At 46.1% G+C, this 20188-nt stretch overlaps 1 long non-coding RNA gene across 1 annotated transcript in view; it reads left to right on the top strand.

The window, feature by feature from the left end:
• Nucleotides 1-15973, top strand: part of LOC122235411 — a 34918-nt gene extending 18945 nt beyond the window's left edge. The window contains exon 4 of the long non-coding RNA XR_006213480.1: nucleotides 15531-15973. This is a non-coding gene — a long non-coding RNA (uncharacterized LOC122235411). The remainder of the gene's footprint in view (nucleotides 1-15530) is intronic.
• The last annotated feature ends 4215 nt before the right edge of the window (nucleotides 15974-20188 follow it).

The following is a 20188-nucleotide window of genomic DNA, read 5'->3' as shown; positions in this document are numbered from 1 at the left end:
TGTGGCAGGGCTGAGCCAGGAGAGGGTCAGGATATCCATACGCATTTCTGAATGTTCAGCTCTTAAGTTCTGGTTTTGCGTTGGATTTGGGGTTTAATCGTCTGCCAACAATAAGCCAGCACTTTTACAGAATAAGAGACTGTAGAGTTTTAGGAAACTCTGCCATGATGAGTTTTCGGAAAGCTGTCAGAGCAATGCGTTACTTTCTTTCTTTCTGATGCTGAATTTCACTCCTGGATGTTTAGGTTTCTGAATCAGCCTAAATTCAGAGACCTATATAGGTTTGGAGACATTGCTAATGGTGATAAAAATAATGACATTTATCAAACATCCTTCCTTTATGAGCCAGGCATCATATGCATAAGAAGCCCACCCCAGGGACAGGGGCAAAAGCACAGGAGGAGGAGTCCAGAGACCCAGGCTAAGGGTCCGACTCTTGAATTTGGCTCAGGTCACGATCTCACAGTTTGTGAGTTCGAGCCCCGCATCGGGCTCTGCGCTGACAGCATGGAGCCTGCTTGGTTTTCCTCTCTCTCTGCCCCTCCCTGCTCTCTCTCTGTCTCTTAAAATAAACGTTTAAAAAAAAAAAAAAAAAAAGAGACCCAGGTTCCAGCCTTGACCCTGCCACTCACTAGCTGTGCTATTTGGGGTAACTTTCTGAACCTCCATTTCTTCATTGTAAAGGTATGTGTTGAGCTACATGATCTGTCTACAGTTTCTTCCACCATCTACAATTCTAGATAGATACAAGTTCCCAAAACTCACTTGGCCACATTTGACAAAATGCAAACAAGAAAAGAAAAAAGAAGGAAAAGAAAGATGAAAAACAACCGAAGAAATAATTTGAGGCTTCCTTCCTTTTGCTATTCTTTGAGTTCAGCGACGATCATTTTTTCTTCTTGTCATTTAGTGGGAAGGATAGAAATCTCGAAAAAATGAGAAATGAAAGGACACAGACAGCAGAGGCACAGGAAGGGGAGGGGCAGAGAGGAAGAGCCAAATAGTGCATTGACAGCAGCTGCGGCCCCCAGGCCTGCTGCTCCCTCTTTTGCCAGTGGCCCTGAGAACCCCAGCGAAGCACAGCCTGTGAGATGGGGCGCTGGCCCAGCAGGGTTTCCCAGTCTTCTAGGCCACACTTGCCCTCACTTCAACAAACATGGAGAGGATCCCTTCTTTGTATATAAGGAAAAACAGGCCTCAGCAGTGTCGGGGTGGCTCAGTTGGTTGAGCAGTTGAGTGTCCGACTTCAGCTCTGGCCACGATCTAGCGGTTCATGAGTTCGAGCCCCATATCAGGCTCTCTGCTGACAGTGCAGAGCCAGCTTCGGATCCTCTGTCTCTCCCCTCCACCCCCCCCCCCCCCGCTCTCTCTGCCCCTCCCCCCTATGTGCTTGCGCTCTCTCTGTCTTAAAAAAAAATTTTTTTTTTAAATAAAAATAAAAAAAGGAACAACAGGCCTTTAGAAACTTGCAGGGAGATGTGGGAGTCAAGATGTTAACAGAGAAAGCGATCTCAGGAAGTAGAGAATCAAGTGCAACATTGTGTGGGAGGGACAGAAGGCCCCAGGGGTGGTCAGAGAGCAAGGTGACCTGTGGGGGCTGCCGGGGTCTGAGGAGGCTGCAGGAAAGATTGAGCTTGAGGGTTGGGCGGTAGGCATGTGGGCAGCCAGGAAAGAAAGGGAAGAACCTTCCAGATCCATCTGTCTCATGATACTTACTCCTTTACGTGGCAGGGGCCTTCGGAAGACAGTGTCCCCACGTTTCCCCAGAAGCTCAGCTATTGGTTTAAGTCAGCCTGCATAGATGTGTCAGTAGTGGAAGGACCAGCACTTTTCTTCAGAAGGGACGTTTGTCCAACACATGGAACAGTCCTGTTTCCTGTCAACGCGGGGCTCGTTTCCTGAAAATGTTTATTATTTTTTTTCTTTCAATTAAGACATTCTGCGGTGGATTTCACAGCCTCAACTGACGGACTTAGCCTCTTGGTTGAGTGGTATGTCGTTATTTGCAAGATGATCCTGCCCAAATGTGGATGATTTATTGCCTCTTCTTCCACTCCTCTGTCTCTGGAGATCTGTGTTTAGGTAGGAAGTCTGGGGGCACAGGAGAGAAAAGAGCTGTCATTTTTGGTGTTGGTTCAGTTTCACTTACTTGAAGAATCAGATCGGCAAACAAAGAGTCTGCTTCTGCTTTGGCACTCTTATTTTATTTTATTTTATTTTATTTTATTTTATTTTATTTTATTTTATTTTATTTATATCTTTATTTTTATTTGAGAGAGAGAATGCGTGCAAGCTGGGGGGGTGGGCAGAGGGAGACAGAGAATCCCAAACAGGCTCCAGGCTCAGGGCAGAGCCCAACACGGGGCTTGATCACACAACCCTGGGATCATGACCTGAGCCGAAATCAAGAGTCAGATGCTCAACTGATTGAGCCACACAGGCGCCCCAGGCACTGTATTTTAAAATGCTGCTTAATGTTTGGATTTAATGCACCTGCACACGTACACACACACACACACACACACACACACACACACATATACCAGAAAACTATGGTTGAAAAAAGACCAAAAGAAAAATTTTAATTGCTACAGCTTTTTCCACGTGTAGACTAAAAAAGATGTACCAGTGAGGACAACCCACAAAGTAGGAGGAAATATTCGTAAATCATTTATCTGTTGAGAGAACTAGAACCAGGATAGGCAAAGAATTCTTACAACTCAATAATAAGACAAATAGACCAATTAAAGAAATGGGCAGAGGGTTGGAATAAGACATTTCTTCAAAGAAGATATACACATGGCTAACAGACAATGAAAGACATTCAGTACCATTAACGGCGAGGGAAATGCAAGCAAAATGACAGTGAGACACCACTTTACACCCAGACGGATGGCTCGAAGAAAAAACACAGACAAGTGTTGGTGAAGATGTGAAAACAATGGAATCTTCATACACGGCCGGTGGGGATGCCAAGATCGTGCAGCCTCTTTGGAAAACAGTCTGACGGTTCCTCAAAAAGTGAAAAACAGAGTCACCATATCACCGAGCAATAGTACTCCTGGGTACTCGAGAAATGCAAACGTGGCCACACACCAGCTCACAAATGTCCACAGCAAGATTTATTCATAATAGTCCCAAACTGGAAATGACCTAAATGTCTATCAGCAGATGAACGAATAACAAAACATGGTCTATCCTTACATCCATACGATGGAATATCATCCTGCCATAAAAAGAACGAAATACCGACATATGCTGCAACGTGGATGAACCTTGAAAACTATGCCAGAGGCGCCCGGGTGGCTCAGGCAGTTAAGGGTCCGACCTTGGCTCAGGTCATGATCTCATTTTGTGGGTTTGTGGGTTTGAGCCCCTGTGCTGACAGCTCAGAGCTTAGAGCCTGCTTTGGATTCTGTGTTCCCCTCTCTCTCTCTGTCCCTCCCCCACCTCTCTCTCTCAAAAGAAAAAATTTTTTTAAAAATAAAAATAAAAATAAAAATAAAACCCACTATGCTAAGTGAAAGAAGCCAGTCACAAAAGGTCATGTATTGAATGATTCCACTTATATAAAATACCCAGAATAGTCAAATCTCTAGAGACTAATCTCCAGATTAGTGATTGTCTGGGGGGTGGGAATGAGGGGGAAGCTTTGGGACAATTGGAAGTGGTTGCTATTTGGTCTAGGGTTTTTTGGAGGTGATGAAAATGTTATAAAATTGATGGTGGTGATTGTTGCTATTTAAATTTTAAAATAATTTTTTGTTTATTTTGAGAGAGAGAGTGAGCGCACAAGCAGGAGAGGGGCAGAGAGAGAGGGAGAGAGAGACCCCAGGCAGGCTGTGCACTGTCAGTGCAGAGCTTAACGCCAGGTTCGAACCCACGAACTGTGAGATCGTGCCCTGAGCTGAAATCAAGAGTTGGATGCTTGACCAACTCAGCCACCCGGGCTCCCTGATAGTTGCTATTTAAAACCACTGAAATTGTATGCTTAAAAAAAAGGGAACCAGGGCGCCTGGCTGGCTCAATTGGAAGAGCATGTGACTCTTGATCTCAGGGTTGTGAGTTCAAGCCCTATGTTGGGTGTAGAGATTACGAAAATAAATAAAACTTTTTTAAAAAGTTCACCAGAAAAAAAAAAAAAACACCCAAATCTTTGTCCCACTTTTGCTTTGACTGGTGTGAAAAATGAAGGGACAGAAATCAAATGACAGTGACCTAGTCACTGCTACTTTCTAACATGACCCATCAGAACAGTTAACATTGGCACCCGTCTATTTCTGTAAACCAGCCATATAGTCATAAGTGACCGCAGGGGTGAGCACATCCCATGACCTGCTTTGTCAGGGGTGATGCTGATGACCAAGGTCACTGTCTTAGAAGATAAGAATCCCAGGTTGGGAGTGGGTGGTTCCTCATAGCAATGTCACCAGGCATCTCCTAGAGCTAGACTCATGTCCACAGGCTGAACCCAGGCCCATTTGTTCAAGAGGCAGAGGTGAGACATGCTCACTGTGTCGTAGAATCTAGATGAAAAGGTTAGATTTTTGTGCTCCCAAAACAAGCTCCCAGCCTACACCCACCCACCCACACGCAAACAACGTACAACTAAAATCGTAAAATGTGGTGGTTTTTTTTTTTTTTTTTGAGTTTTTATTACCAAGGACTCAGTAATTCCACTTTGGGAAATCTATTCTAAAGACATAATCTTCCATTTAGGCAAAAGCTATGCGCACAAAGACAAAATTGCTCAGATTAGTGAAAAATTGACGAAAATTGGGGAACGCTGAAATCAACCATTCTACTGTCATAAAGCCATTGAAATAATGACGGTGCGGCTATGTTTAGACCAGGTTCGGTGAAAAAGCCTCTGAAAGGAATGAAGTAGTGGTTACATTAGGGTGTGGGGAGGACAGGTGATATTTTTCTGTTCGTGTCACCATTTTTCTATAATGAGATTTATTACATTTAGGACAAAACAAAACATTTTAATCATAAGAATTAAGATGGTGCTTTTTCCTTATAGAGAAGAATTATGACAGTAAAGTACTGCTTGTATTTGCCGGTTGTCTGGAACAGTAGTTCTTGTTAAAATGTGCGTTCTGTGTCAGCAGGTCTGGGGATGAGCTAACGACCCTTACTGCTCACAGGATTGTCCTGAGACATCAGCAAGATAATCTATGCGAAGTGCTTAGTACACTGAAGCACTCATCCAAAGGGACTGTCAGGGGTTGGGGCAACTGGGTGGCTCAGTCGGTTAAGCATCGGACTTTGGCTTAGGTCATGATCTCCCAGTTCGTGAGTTCGAGCCCCGCTTCGAACTCTGTGCTGACAGCTTGGAACCTGGAGCCTGCTTCAGATTCTGTGTCTCCCTCTCTTTCTGCCCCTCCCCTGCTCACGCTCTGTCTCTCTCTCAAAACATGAAAAAAAATTTAAAAAACAACAACAAAAACAAAACAAAGGGACTCTCAGGGATTCCCCTCACTCACCTTTGGAGCTGCCTACATTACTATGATGGGCATAGTCAAGACCCTTGACAAACACTGGTCCATTGGCTTCTGCGTAGCGCAGTTACGTATCGACAAGGACCTTTTTGGACTGCCTGTGGAAGGCTGAAGAATGCCCTCCCCCACTCCAAATCTGCCCATGTCCCATCCCAGGGAGCTGGGAATGGTACCTTACATGGCAAAAAGGACTCTGCACACGTGATCAGGTCGAGGATCTTGAGACGGGAGATTATCCTGGATTATCCTGGTGGGTTCAGTGTCATCACCAGCGTCCTTGCAAGAGGGAGGCAGAGGAGGCAGACTCAGAGAAGGAGACAGATGCGGCGGCAGAAGCAGAGGCAGGCTTTGAAGATGGAGGAAGGCGCCCCCAGGCAAGAAACACAGGCAGCCACGAGAAGTTGAAAACAGGCAAAGAAACCGATGCTCCTGGAGCCTCTGGAAGGACCACAACCCTGCTGACTCCTTGACTTTATCCCAGGGAAACTGATTGCAGGCTTCTGGCCCCCAGAACTGTAGGAGAATACATTTGCGTTGTCTTAAGCCACTAAGCTTGTGGTGATTGGTCACAGCAGCAAGAAGAAACGAACACACTGCTTTTACCTGGTCCAGCAGGCGTGGGGCTCGAGAATCACACAGAAGCTCGGGCCCTACCTCCAGAGGGGCTGATGCAGGGGTTCTGGACAGGACTGTGAATTTGTGTTTCTAACAAGCTCCCAAGTGGAGCCCGTGTGGGTTCAGGTCCACACTCTGGGTAGCAGCGGCCCCCCAAACTTGTTACAATCCACATTCCCTGACAGATAACTTCTGAGTCAAGAGGTCAGGAGCCTTTTTTCTTTTCTTTAAAGTTTATTTATTTATTTATTTTGAGAGAGAGAGCGAGAGCATATGTAAGCAGGGGAGAGGCAGAGAGAGAGGGAGAGAGAACCCCAAGCAGGCTCCGCACCGTCAGCACAGAAGCCGACGCAGGGCTCGATCCTGTGAACCGCGACATTGTGACCTGAGCTGAAAGCAAGAGTCAGACACTTAACCAACTGAGCCACCCAGGCACCCCAGGAACTTGTCTTTTCACAAGCATCCCCAGCTGATGTTACCAAATGGTTTTCAGTCACACTCAGACACAAACAGCCTGAGAGGCTCCCAGGGCGGGAAGTCCCTGTTCGGCAGGCCAGTGGCAGAGGGAGACTCCGAGGCACTCATGAACTCATCACACAGAGGAGTCAGTCCGCTCGCTGTGCTGGAGTCAGTAACGGGAACGACCTTGAAATTGGTGGCCGGGCCGCCAGGGCTTTGCACGCTGGCTCCTCAGAGGAGATGTTCACAGAGAGCGCGCTCCGCTGCTCCTAGGGACCGACGGGCACACGACATTACTCGGCCTCACCCTCCTGGAAAGCAAGACTGGGAAGAGTCCACTCAAGGAAATGCTACCTTCTGGCTCTGGCTCTCGCAAGAGCCTGGGAAGGATGCCCCAGCTCTCTCTGCAGCTGGGTCGGCACGGAGAGTGGCATCAGATAGGAAGACTGCCACACGATGTGTGTCGTCAGCCTGGGGCTGGTGGGAATCAGAGCAGGAAATGGAAGCCAAAAAAAAAAATGATTATATATATATATATATATATATATATATATATATATATACACACACACATACACACACATATATATATATTGAGGAGGTGGAGGAATAAGGAAGGAAAAGGAAATCAGAAAAGGCCAGATTGAGAACAGTCCGTGATCATAAGGAAGATGTGGGAACAGCAAGGGAGACAACTGCCAGGCGTCTGCCCAAGGATGGGGGTGGGAGAATGGGTCTGTGCAGTCAGTGGCTTCGACAAAAGCCACTATACACACAGTAAAAGCTTGGAAGTCGCTGTCCAATTGGAAGGTGTTCTTGGGCCATGCACAAACTCAAAGGACCCAATAAACAGTACCTTTCTTTTTTTAAAAAAAGTTTATTTTTGAGAGAGAAAGCCCACGCACATGCGTGCCAGTGGGGGAGGGGGAGAGAGAGGGAGACACAGAATCGGAAGCAGGCTCCAGGCCGTGACTCACCAACCGTGAGATTCTGCCCTGAGCCGAAGTTGGACGCTCAACCGACTGAGCCACCCAGGGGCCTCGATAAACAACGCTTTCTGAAGAAGCCAAGCATAAGGAGTGAAGACGAGGTACTGGTCAGCCACACTCAGTCCTCCCGGGGCCGCCCTCCCCACGTGGTAGCTGTAGTTCCTGTTTATGAAGCCCTTTCTGGAAGCACGGCCTTGCACTATGCTCTTTGAGTGCATTCACCCCTTGAGTCCTCAAAACAATTCTTCTAAGAGAGGCCCGATTCCAGGCGCGCCTGGCTGGCCCGGCTGGTGGAGCACACCACTCTTGACCTTGGGGTCTGAGTTCAAGCCCCATGCTGAACCTACTTAAAAAAAATAAGGGAGGCCCGATTCCTGTCCCGTTCTGCAGAGGAGGAAGGCTGCTCGAACAGATTCTCGTCCCTGCAGCTTCGGTGAAGCCAGGGCAGGATTCGAGCCCAGTCCACTTGACCTCAAAGCCCGTTCTTAGCTGAATCACTGGGTCACACCCCTCAGCTGCATGTATTTTGCTGGGGCAGAGTGCCACCCATCAGCACCCTATCACCACCCGCCCTTCTGACTAGGATGTGATAATTCTCCAAGGAGGGAGCCAGGTCCAAGGGGGCCATCGGAGATGCAAGACACAACGCGGCAGGCACCAGGGAACGGTGGGACAGACCCAAGACGCCAAGTCATACCCAGGGGATGCAAAGACACCCGCGCACAGCTGCTGCGCAGGGGGCCCGTCTTCCACCAAGGAAAGGGAGCTTGGCTTTTTCTGATGGCCAATCTGCTCCCACCACCCACACAAAACTCCTTAGGAAAGTGGAAACCAAACCCAGGGAGGATTAACCGTACCTCCATGGAGGCACGCCTACAGATGTTGTCCCGGCCCTTTGCCATGATACAAAGATAGACGCTCTCAAAGGTCATTTGGCGAATGAGCTTCCTAGATGGCAGTTTGCTTGATTAAGTTTAAATCACAAAACCACCGTTTGCAAATGCCTGCATGGCAGGGAAACAGGGAGCTGCGAAGGGTAATGGGCATGCTTTTCAGTGGCGAAAAATAGTGCAGTGTTTCATAATTGCTTTAGAAGCCGTCATTTGACAGTACAAAGAAAAAAATTAACCAAGATAAAAATTCCCGTTTGGGGATGTAATTATGATTATTCTAAAGCAATCGTTATTCAGTTTACATGTTGGGAAACTGCTCCCCAAATATGACCTGCTTGGAGATGTAATTCTCTTAAAGGATTTTGATTCTTTATCTCAAATTCAATTGCATTTTAAGAAATCAACAGAAAAGCACAAGTTTGTCAAATCAGAATTACGGTTTTTGATTGCCTTGTGAGAAAAAGGACGTTGTGTAGGTGGGCTGATTTGCCAATATTTTATCCTTGTGTGTGCTGTGCTTTTATTTGTGACCCACAAAGTACAAAGGATATTTTTTGATTCCTGACTAGACAAAAGAGGGACAGAGATTGGATAGAAGTAAGGTTTGGGGCAGATCGGATGACAGAGAGAAGGCAGAACCATCGGCTTCCTCATTTGCTTCTGCCTTGTAACAAGGAACAAAAATTGAAAAGAGAGTAAAATGTAAAGCAGATGACCATTATGCAAGGGGCACTGAGGGTAAATTGAATGCAGGAAGGAGAAGCTATTATTAGCTATTATTTATCTATTTATTATTATTTCTTATTTATTATTATTATTAAAGCTATTATTTAAATCCTCCTCCCAACCCTGTGAGGGGTCTATTATTTTCAGTTTGCAGAGTGGGAAACTGAGGCCCTAAGAAGGGCTCAAGGTGATGTTTGATCCCAGGCCTCTCTGCTCTTTATATCCATCCATCCATTCATTCATTCATTCAACAAACATCAGCAGGGGACTGAGGACACAGAGGAACACAGGGAGAAGGGTCTAGCTGGTCCTTAGTGTGTTTCCAGGTAAGCTGGGAATGAACTCCTCCTTTAACGTGAGTCCAGGATTTCAGGCCTGACAGTTTACATCCCAGGATTCTAGCTAGGGCGTTGCAGATATGATCACAGACTCTGCATCATGTCAAGATACACCAGGAAACTGGACTGAAGCATGAGTCTCCAAAGGGAATGAGAGAGAAGGAGACGTTGACTTGACAGATCATGGCAATCACAACAAAAATAGTAAGCCTGATGGGGCGCCTGGGTGGCTCAGTCGGTTGAGCGGCCGACTTCAGCTCAGGTCATGATCTTGCGGTCCGTGAGTTCGAGCCCCGCGTCGGGCTCTGTGCTGACAGCTCAGAGCCTGGAGCCTGTTTCAGATTCTGTGTCTCCCTCTCTCTGACCCTCCCCTGTTCATGCTCTGTCTCTCCCTGTCTCAAAAATAAATAAAAACGTTAAAAAAAATTTTTAAAAATAAAAAAAATTAAAAAAAATAGTAAGCCTGGAGACAGGGCTTTACCTTAAACCATGTGTTTCCAAATACTCTTCTGAGCCTCCTCAAAATTTCACGAGGTAGCACGGGGCCAGTAGTAGCCTTTTCTGCCTCTCAAGCGCAAGGAAACAGGTTCAAAGGAGTTCGGTCGCTTACCCGAAAGAAAACACCATGTCGCCTGGTCACTGCAGCACACTTCTTTTTTTTTTTTTTAATAATTTTTTTAAATGTTTGTTTATTCTTGAGAGAGAGACAGAGACAGAGTGTGAGCAGGGGAGGGTCACAGAGAGAGGGAGACACAGAATTTGAAGCAGGCTCCAGGCTCTGAGCTGTCAGCAGAGAGCCTGACGTGGGGCTTGAGCTCACAAACTGTGAGATCATGACCTGAGCTGAAGTGGGACCCTTAACTGACTGAGCCACCCAGGTGCCCCTCTGCAGCACACTTCTAACCGATGCTGATATTGGTGGGTGGGAAGGGAAATTGATAAGAATCATGTGGCTCCAGTCTACAAGTTCTATTCTAATCATCCGGAGTCTTACAACCATGGCTGAGGCACACACCACTCCTAGTCTTAATGAACGTTTTGATAATGCTCACCCTGCCCACCTCTATGTCAGGAATCCGTTGGGGAAAATATTCAGTGATGTGTAGCATCTACAAATGCATGGTAGAGTGACAAGGAAGATCTCCGAGCACTTTTAAAAGAAAGAGATGATCATGAGGCATAGTGTATATTAAGGTACAGCGGTCCCTTGCCTCACACACACCCCTCCAACTTCATTGGTTCCCTGGATAAGGTTTCTAGGTGGGAGAACGGGGGTATGCTCAACATCCTCTGTGGACTTTGGGAAGGGTTGAAGCAGAGGGAGAGCCATTCACAGGAGAGGGGGAGAGGAGGCTCCTGGAGCCATATAATATGGCCTCGTCAGAGCAACAGAAACAGTAGCACTTCAGGTGTTCCTTGACCTTGGTTTCAATATGGTACAAGAACTGGCTCATTTTCCGTGAGGCGGTTGCTGGGCGTTGAAATATGCAAGGGTTGCATAATTGTTACATCTGTTCCTCTTTCTGAGTTTTAAATGGACCTTGCTCGCGGTGCATTTTGGAAATCACCCTGTTAACAGGTGTCTGCCCCAGCTGAACAGCTGAATCAACCCAGGACTCCGTGTGTGGTAAACAGACAGTGGCCTTTTTCCACAACACAAGTTGTCATTTCCTTGTGGGCAACGTACAGAAATGTGTGCTGGGTGTCAACACAATCAAGGATTACCTAGCAGGCTGAAAACAATCATGCTGGTCAATAAGTTGAGGTCAACCAGGAGGAAGAAAGATTGTCATTGTCAATATTTTTATCCACAAGATGGATGAAAATTCACAAGGCGTGTTCACCGCAAGTAGGACGGGTAGCTAGTGTTTTCGGTAGAAGACTCAAAACTCAGGCTGATGCTGTTAAGATGTCGTGATATGTTTTATAGAAGAATTTTAACGAGTCTCTTGGGTTCAAAGTTATATAAGCTCAAATGGAGGAGATATTCGTTTATTTAACAAAAACACGAGCATCTGATACATTCTGTGCAAGGAGGTTATAGCGGTGATGAAGATAAAGAAGGTCCTTGCCCACCCGGAGCATCCAATCCAGGCCTGAAACTGACAAGAGAAATAAACATTGCCATGACAAGACAATTTTCAGTAGTAGCAAAGCAGACTGAGAAGTTGCCTCCGGTGAAGTAGAAGGAAAACCAGCAATGTGTGGCTTCATAGAAGCTGAGATGAGAACATGTTTCCAGAAGAATGGAGGCATCCACTGCAAGAGTCCCATCCTGCCACACGGTGACCATTTGTGTCCTTGACAAGAGTGGTTTCCACAGAATGATGGGGACGCAGGCTTATTGGAGCAGGCTTCAGAGAGTGAGAGGTGAGGAAGTGTGGGCCAGTATGGATGCTCTTCCCAGAAGCTTTACTAAGAAGAGGAGCAAGAAAATAAGGCAGTAGCTGTAACATGTATGTGAACCAGTGGGAAAGATCCACTTGAAAGGGAAATACGGATGATGCAGGACAGACAGAAGACTATTATTGTAGAAACAGAGGCCTCGGAAGGAGGAGACGGGACATGGATTTAGAAACTTTATGTTCAAAACCCGTCCAGATTTTAGTTAGCCACAAGTTCAAAGTCTCACAAGAGTCCTCAGAAAGTTTTTCTTTCACTCATTCATCGGCACATTTTAATTTGCTCCCACGATGATTATGGCCCAATGGAGGAGAAAAACATACATTGTATATTCCAGAATCCGAAGTAAAATTGCAGCTGTGGGAGGTCCCAGAAAGGGGAGGTGGATGGTGCCGTAAGACTGTCAACTGGGGCATTCGACTTAGTGGAGAGGCCCGGGACGGCTTCCCTGGGGAAATGATGCTCTGGTTTTGAGTCAAATAATGTGTGGATTCTGGCAAGGCAAAGAAGCAGCAGAAAGGGCACGTGCAAAGGCCCTGCGTTGGGAGGGAGGGCCTGTGAGGGCAGCAAGGCAGAAGCATGGAGAATGGGGGCAGGCAATGGGAGGTTAGGGTGGGCCTGGGCAGGGCTTGGAGGCCATGTCAAGGAGGTCTTGAAAAATAGATTCCTTCACACCCACTAGGGTGGCTATAATTTTTTTTTTTAACGTTTATTTATTTTTGAGACAGAGAGAGACAGAGCATGAACGGGGGAGGGGCAGAGAGAGAGGGAGACATAGAATCCGAAACAGGCTCCAGGCTCTGAGCTGTCAGCACAGAGCCCGACGCGGGGCTCGAACCCACGGACCGTGAGATCATGACCTGAGCCGAAGTCGGACGCTCAACTGACTGAGCCACCCAGGAGCCCCAAGGGTGGCTATAATTTTTTTTAAGCTTATTTATTTATTTTGAGAGAGAGAGAGAGAGAGAGGGAATCCCAAACAGGCCCTGCACTGTTCAGCGCAGAGCCCCATGTGGGGCTCGATCTCATGAACTGTGAGATCATGACCTGAACCGAAACCAAGAGTTGGGTACTTAACCGACTAAGCCACCCAGGTGCCCAGGATGGCTGTAATTTTGAAAAATGGGAAATAAGTATTGGCAAAGACGTGGAGAAATCGGAACCCTCAGACACTGATGTTGGGAATGTAAAATGGCGCAGCCAATGGGGAAGACACTGTGGCGTTTCTTCAGAACATTAAACATCGAATTGCCACCTGACCCAGCCATTCCACTAGGTGTGTATACATCCAAGAGAATTTAAAGCAAGGACTAGAACGGATACTTTTACACTGGCTATTCACAGAAGTGTAGTTCACACTAGCCAAAAGGTGGAAACAACTCAAATGTCCCATGGGTGAATGGCTAAGCAAACTGTAGTCTATCCATACAATGGAATATTATCCAGCTATAAAAACAGGAATGGGGCAGGGGCATTGGAGAACGACACCTTAACAGGATGGTTTTCCTTTGGGCTGGTGACAGTGTTTTAGAACTGAACAGTGATGATGTCTGCACCCCGCTGTGAATGTAGTAAATGCCACTGAATTCTACACTTTAATGTGGTCAATTTTATGTCATATGTATTTTATCGCAATAAAAACAAGCAAAATCCATATTACTTGAGTGTTTCCAACTCAAGGGAAGAGTTTCAACCTAACCAGCTGGAGACTTACATCTTTTTATTTATTTAGTTTGAGAGAGAGAGAGTGCACACGCATGTGTGAGCAGGGGAAGGGCAGAGAGAGAGAGAGAGAGAGGGAGAGAGAGAATCCCAAGCAGGCTCTGTGCTGTCAGTGCAGAGCCTGATGCAGGACTCGAACTCACAAACCGTGAGGTCATGACCTGACCGAAATCAAGAGAGTCGGAGGCTTAATCGCCAGAGCCACCCACGCACCCCTGGAGAGTTTACATCTTTTTCAGAGCTCCCTACTTGAAGAAGAACTTTAGAAATAACAGAATGTCAGCCATAGAACAACCAGGAGGCTGAGAGAATTCAAATATGCCTGAAAGGCAGATGGCCACAGATCGGGCACAACGGATTTTCCTGAATGTGGAGGATTCGTCAGACTGAGTTATAAAATTCCCTTTAACTCAGAGATTCTGTGACACGGTTTCAAGTATCACTTGGGAGGGGAGATAGGAAAACTCTAGGGCAAAGTAAAGTGACGCTATTTTTTCTAAGAGGCTACCAGATTCACTGTTACCAGGCAAGTGGGAAGTGTGCGGGGCATAAGAGAAATCGTTGGCTGGTGAAAACTAAGGGCTAATTAAATAATGTTGAGCTCTGCACGGGGTTCTGTTTTAATTTTTTCATGTGCAAAAAAAGGACACGCTGTCCCATTAGCGATATTCTTCGGTCTTCTTGTGAGTTCCTGAGGGCCCGCTGGGAACTCTGGTCTGGATTCACGTGTGCGGCTAACTCAGCCACCGTCCCGAAGTAGAGTGTCCCGTGGAAGACACGAGCAGCAGGGGTGGACATAACCCCGACTCACGGATGGAAATGCTCAGTACAAACCAAAGGAAAATCACTTGCGGATCGTGCTTTCTCGCAAAAAGACAGCAAGAAACGTGCTGTGTTTTCAGGGCGGGGTGAGCTTTCAGCCCCCTTTCAGATCCTGAGCCCCCTGGGATGCGGCTCTTTTCTCTCTTAGCCGCGTCCTCCTCCCACTCAGCCTGTCACTCCAGGAGACACACACGCGTGGCAGGACGTGGCCATTTGTCCTTCTCTAAGCCACAGCCCAACTGGAGACTGACTCTAAAAGATGCCCCACGACAGGCTCCTGGCCAAGGCTTTACATTTGTTCCTTGTGCCCAGACAGCAATCTTATGACCCAGAAACACTTTCTATGGCTGGTAACGTAGTGGAGTAGACAGAGCCTGGATTTGGAGACCACTGGGCTCGAAGCTAAATCTGGATTTGCCATGAGCTCGGTGTGCAACCTGGGTCACATGACCTCACATCTCTAGACCCAGTTTCCTACAACAACTGTATGGGGTGGGGACTATGATTATACCCATTTTACAGATGGCATATGTCTGGAAATAAGGTCTCAGGAGCCCAGAAGGCATAGAACTAACCACGCGATGGGCAAGGGTCCCTTATTTAAATACACGTAGCTGTCATAGCTCATACATATGAAAAGAATTCAATAGAACAGTGGCCTTGATGAAAATGTCGCCCAGCCTCACTCCCAGAGGGAATCTCTTCCAACTACTTCTTTTTGTAATTTCTCTGGAACCACTTCCACGATCCAGACTTGTGGATGTAAGGCCTTTTGGGTATCAGTGTGGGCAGTCTGGGTTGTCACCGGGAGGGGGAGGGGGCACTGTTGGCATTTAGTGGGCCCAGGACAGGGTGACCGGCCTCCAGCAGTACACAGGACAGTCCCACACAATGAAGACATGTCCCCATTTCTTGACCAATTTTTTAATGTCTTCTGGACACTTACGTAGATGAAAAATCTGCCTCTAGTTACTGGTACCTAAAAAATAAGTTCATCTTACATATAAACACAAGATATTTGGGGATGGTTGTAAGCAATGTGAATTTTTTTTTTTCCAGGAATACAATTACTGTATAAATTGAGGGAAGACCGCACTTTGCTTTGCTCGGAACTTTATCCGCTCCTTCACCATTTTGGACGTCACGACGCTGATGGCAAGGCGGCTCTTGATATTCGAGTGCCCAGTACAGCACATCTCAATCGCATCTCGATCGATCGTTCAGCATCTCAGCAGCCCCATTCATGGCAGTTCCACAACTCGGTCGCTCACTGGGTGACTTGGTTGCATCTTCCGGTGTAATCATGCCTGAGTATTTACACATCGAGAGAAACACTACACATTAGAAACTACTTTCACTTCTCGTTTACATTATAATTGAGGAGTTATATGGATCTATTCTTTAATTTGGATTTCATTGGTGGAGAGCCAAGGGGGTATCAGAAATGTTTATTTATAGGGGCCCCCGGGGTGGCTCAGCCGGTTAAGCGTCCGATCGTGGTCTCACAGTTCTTGAGTTCGAGTCCTGCGTCAGGCTCTGTCCAACAGCTCAGAGCCTGGAGCCTGCTTTGGATTCTGTGTCCCCCTCTCTCTCTGCCACTCCGCCACTCGCACTCTGTCTCTCAAAAATAAACAGTAAAGAAAAATTAAAAAAAAATAAATGTTTATAAGTGACATCGGATATGATAGGGTCATAGCAATGGCTCTAATCTTGGTAATATGCTTAATTCTCTCTTTACCAACTTTAGCTAATATCTACTGGCTCTTTGATGTGAAAGATGAGAATTTATGTCACTTACATTATCCCTCCTCTCAAAGCTCTAATTAAAAAAATTTTTTTTAACATTTATTCATTTTTGAGAGACAGAGTGTGAGTGGGGGAGGGGCAGAGAGAGAGGGAGATGCAGAATCCAAAGCAGGCTCCAGGCTCCAGGCTTCGAGCTGTCGGTACACAGCCTGACGCGGGACTCGAACTCATGGACCACAAGATCATGACCTGAGCTGAAGTCGGATACTTAACCGACTGAGCCACCCAGGCGTCCCAAAGCTCTATTTTTTTTAATGTTTATTTATTTTTGAGAGACAGGGAGAGAGACAGGGGAGGGGCAGAGAGAGAGGAAGACTGGAGAATACCAAGCAGGCTCCACACTGTCCGTGCAGAGCTTAACGCCGGGTTCGAATCCACAAACTGTGAGATCATGACCTGAGTTGAAATCAAGAGCCACCCAGGTGAGCCAGCTCACCCACTGAGCCACCCAGGTGCCCTCACAAAGCTCTATTTCTTTTCCCATCAAACTTTGACAGTATCTTCTGAGCCCCCACTTGAGCAGCTGGGGGCATTAGTGGTGTTGCTTTTTCGTTCATAATCTTTCACGTTCCACTTTGTGTCGGCTGTGCTTTTGTTGGCGTATTCAAATATGTGAAGGTTTGCTAAGATTTTCATTTAGTTCCGCAAAACAGAGCCCACTGTTTTGTTTTGTCTTGTCCATACAGTGACAGTAAAGTTGAAGACCAGTTCATGGACTTCCCATTGGTTTGCGTTTTCAAAGGAGCCATCAGGAGCCATCTCAGAAAGGAGCCATCTTTCTGAGAAACAGGAGAAAAGGCTACACAATATAGAAATTGTGCCTGCTGTGCCAGTAAACGAACTCCAGTAAGGGAGAAGCAGATAGATTTTAAGAATCAAAGATCAAGCCAAGATTCTGCCCATGAGAAGATTTTTGTCGCAGAGACCGGATTCATGAGTAATTATGACACAGAAAGGAGTGGGGGGCACACGTGATGAAACGCCACCCAAAAAATAATTGGAGCAGACAAAATGTGTCCTTACAGTTTAAATTTCTTTTTTAAGGTTTATTTACTTGAGAGAGAGGGAGAGAGAGAGAGAGAGAGAGAGAGGATCCCAAGCAGTCTCTGTCAGCACAGAGCGTGATGTGGGGCTCGAAGTCTCGAACCAGGAGATCATGACCTAAGCTGAAGCCAGAGTCGGACACTCAAAAGATTGGGCCCCCAGGGCGCTCCGTGTCCTTACAGTTTATAATGAATTTGTACTCCTAGATGAGGCATGGAGGGTCAGTAAGATCACGGTCAACTTGTATGAAAGCAGTTGGAAATGTCATTTATAGTTTAAAATCAAATTCTTAGGAGACCATCTCTAGTGTCGAGTGAGGTACAGCTATACGTTTCTTCCTGGTTGTAAAAGTAATTCTGGCTCATTGTCAAAGTTTGGGAAAACACAAAAGGGTATAAAAATAAAACTTAACCTCCCACCAATCCCAGAGATAAATATATATATTAATATATCGATCTATTAATAAGGGTAGGACCACGGCTATGACAAATAAGTCCCCAAATACATAATGGCTCAAACATAACAGCAGTTCGTTTCTAGTGCACACAAGTGTCCGAGTCAGTTCCAGGCTATCAGCGTGGCAGTGGCCGGTGGGCTTCTGCTCCACAAAGCCATTCAAGCACCCAGGCGCAGGCAATTCCGTCTTCAACGTGGTTCCCGGAGGCACCCTCGTGTCAACATCACGTTCCAGCTGAGAGAAGGGGAAAGCATGTCGAAGCGATCGTGTTGCGAGTTTCACGGGCAAGGCCTGGAAGCGGTGGATGTTACTTCTGACCTCATTGGCTAGAACTCAATCCCCCTAACTGCTAAGACATCTGGGAAATGTAGTCCAGCTGTGTGGGCAGAGAGCTGATCTGCGTTTGGTGAAGAATAGTCTCTAACAGTGCATTTTCTCGCAGTCTCTTTTAATACATATATATGTACATACGAATATGACTAGGATTATAGTATACATTTAGCTTTTTCTTCTGCTTAAAAAAAAACCCAAGATATCTGAGCATGTTCCCACATAATTCTTTGCAAACAAGGCTGCATGATATATGATCATACAGATTGGGGTTTCTCAACCTGGGCCCTATTGACATTTGGGGCTGGATGGTTCTTTGTTATGGTGGGGCTGTCCTGGGCATCGCAGGATGTCCGGCAGCATCCGCGACCTCCACCAACCAGAGACCAGTAGCATCGCCTCCCCAGATGTGACGACTAAAACTGTTTTTAGGGATTGCCAAAGGTCTCCTGAGGAGTAAAATGATCCACAGCTGGGAGCCACTAAACTAGCTCAACAATAATTTACGTAACTGCTTCCCTTTTATTGAATAGGTGTTGCTTACATCGTGTCTGAGGTAAACGTCTTTTTATATCACTTTTGACTGAAACAGTCATTATTTACTTAGGACAAAGTCCCAGAAGTGGGATTATTAGGTCAGAGGCTATGAATATTTTTAAGTCTCTTGATATATACTACCAAATAGCTTTCCAGAAAGGCTCTACCAATTTACTTGCCCACCTGCAAAACAGTCTTGCTTTCCTTTTTTAAAGACCTTATTTTTAAGCAATCTCTACACCCAATGTGGGGCTCAAACTTACAACCCTGAGATCAAGAGTCGCACGCTCTACCGGCTGAGCCAGCCAGGTGCCCCAAATCTTGCTTCATTTTTTAAAGGTTTCAGTTATTTAATATGGTTTTTTGTTTTTTGGGTTTTTTTTTCCTTCTTAAGGGTGTTAGGGACAATTGTTGAAATAAGCCCATGAAATTTCCAAAGTGAGTAAAAATTTCTATTAAACTGTGGCTTTCCTTTAACATTGTGGACACAGTTGCTATAACTTGGTTTTTTTAATCACAGCATCCCATTGTGGCTTGCTTTAATATTTGGACAGCTGTTATTTCTTTTCGACGGGCAAAAAAAAAAAAAACAAAAAACAAACCCAAGACTTCTAGGGAAGGACAGAAAGTGGACCAAAGGGTTTACTTTCATCTCAGGGCACACAACCTTACAATTTTTGGTCCCAGAGTGGTGGAGTGAGGTGATGGCTTGCCAACACACGATTTCAGAATGTCATGCCCGAGTCTCATTCTGTCGTTTGCACGGTCTCCTAGGAGTCTCCCATGAGTCTCCCTTGATGCAGGAACCAACGAAACCAAGTGCATTCCCCTGTGCCCCCAACCACTTGCACCTCTATCTCTGCCCTTTGCACGCGATCTCAGTTATAGCCCAGTGCGGCTGGATTCCTGCACGTGCGCACATTCAGGCCTCATTCAAATGGATTACTTTCCTGTAATGGGGACAAGAAGTTAAACCTGTGAGCTCCCTGCTGTTTTATTAGTGCATAAAGATTGGTTAGGACTAACTATTCCCGTGGGACTGTGAAAATGAGCCAGTGATCTGCTCAGCACAAATCTCTGTCCTTTAATGCAAAAATATTATTAGGTTTTCTAGAGCTCTGCCTTGATAAAATCTTTCCTAATCCAATAAATTTCAATAGACGAAATGTTTGCTACCTCCACTCTTTCTCACTCCTAAAGGCTCTCTCTTTGGGGTTAAATGTCCCTTAAGGGTACTAGCTACGGTTCCAGCTTATGCAACCCTCTGTTCCAGTAATGGAAGTGTTCTCAAAACAACGAAACACAGCATAAACTCTCTGCCGCAATATCGCGCTCAGAGATGTCTCAGCAAGTATCCACCGTAGAAAAATGACAAGGGTCTCAAAGCTTTTCTAATACCTTTGGAGACAGGAACATTATTCTCTAAAGAGACAGAAGGAATTTAAGCTCTGGACACCGTTAAACCATTAATTCACTTACAGGCTCACGTGCAAGGCCTGAGCAGTGGGGACGCGGCGACTGGGGTGAGTCTGCTAAGTCTCCC

This window comes from Panthera tigris, chromosome X, assembly GCF_018350195.1.
Source record: "Panthera tigris isolate Pti1 chromosome X, P.tigris_Pti1_mat1.1, whole genome shotgun sequence".
Lineage (NCBI taxonomy): Eukaryota > Metazoa > Chordata > Mammalia > Carnivora > Felidae > Panthera > Panthera tigris.
This window is presented reverse-complemented; position numbering and strand designations above follow the sequence as displayed.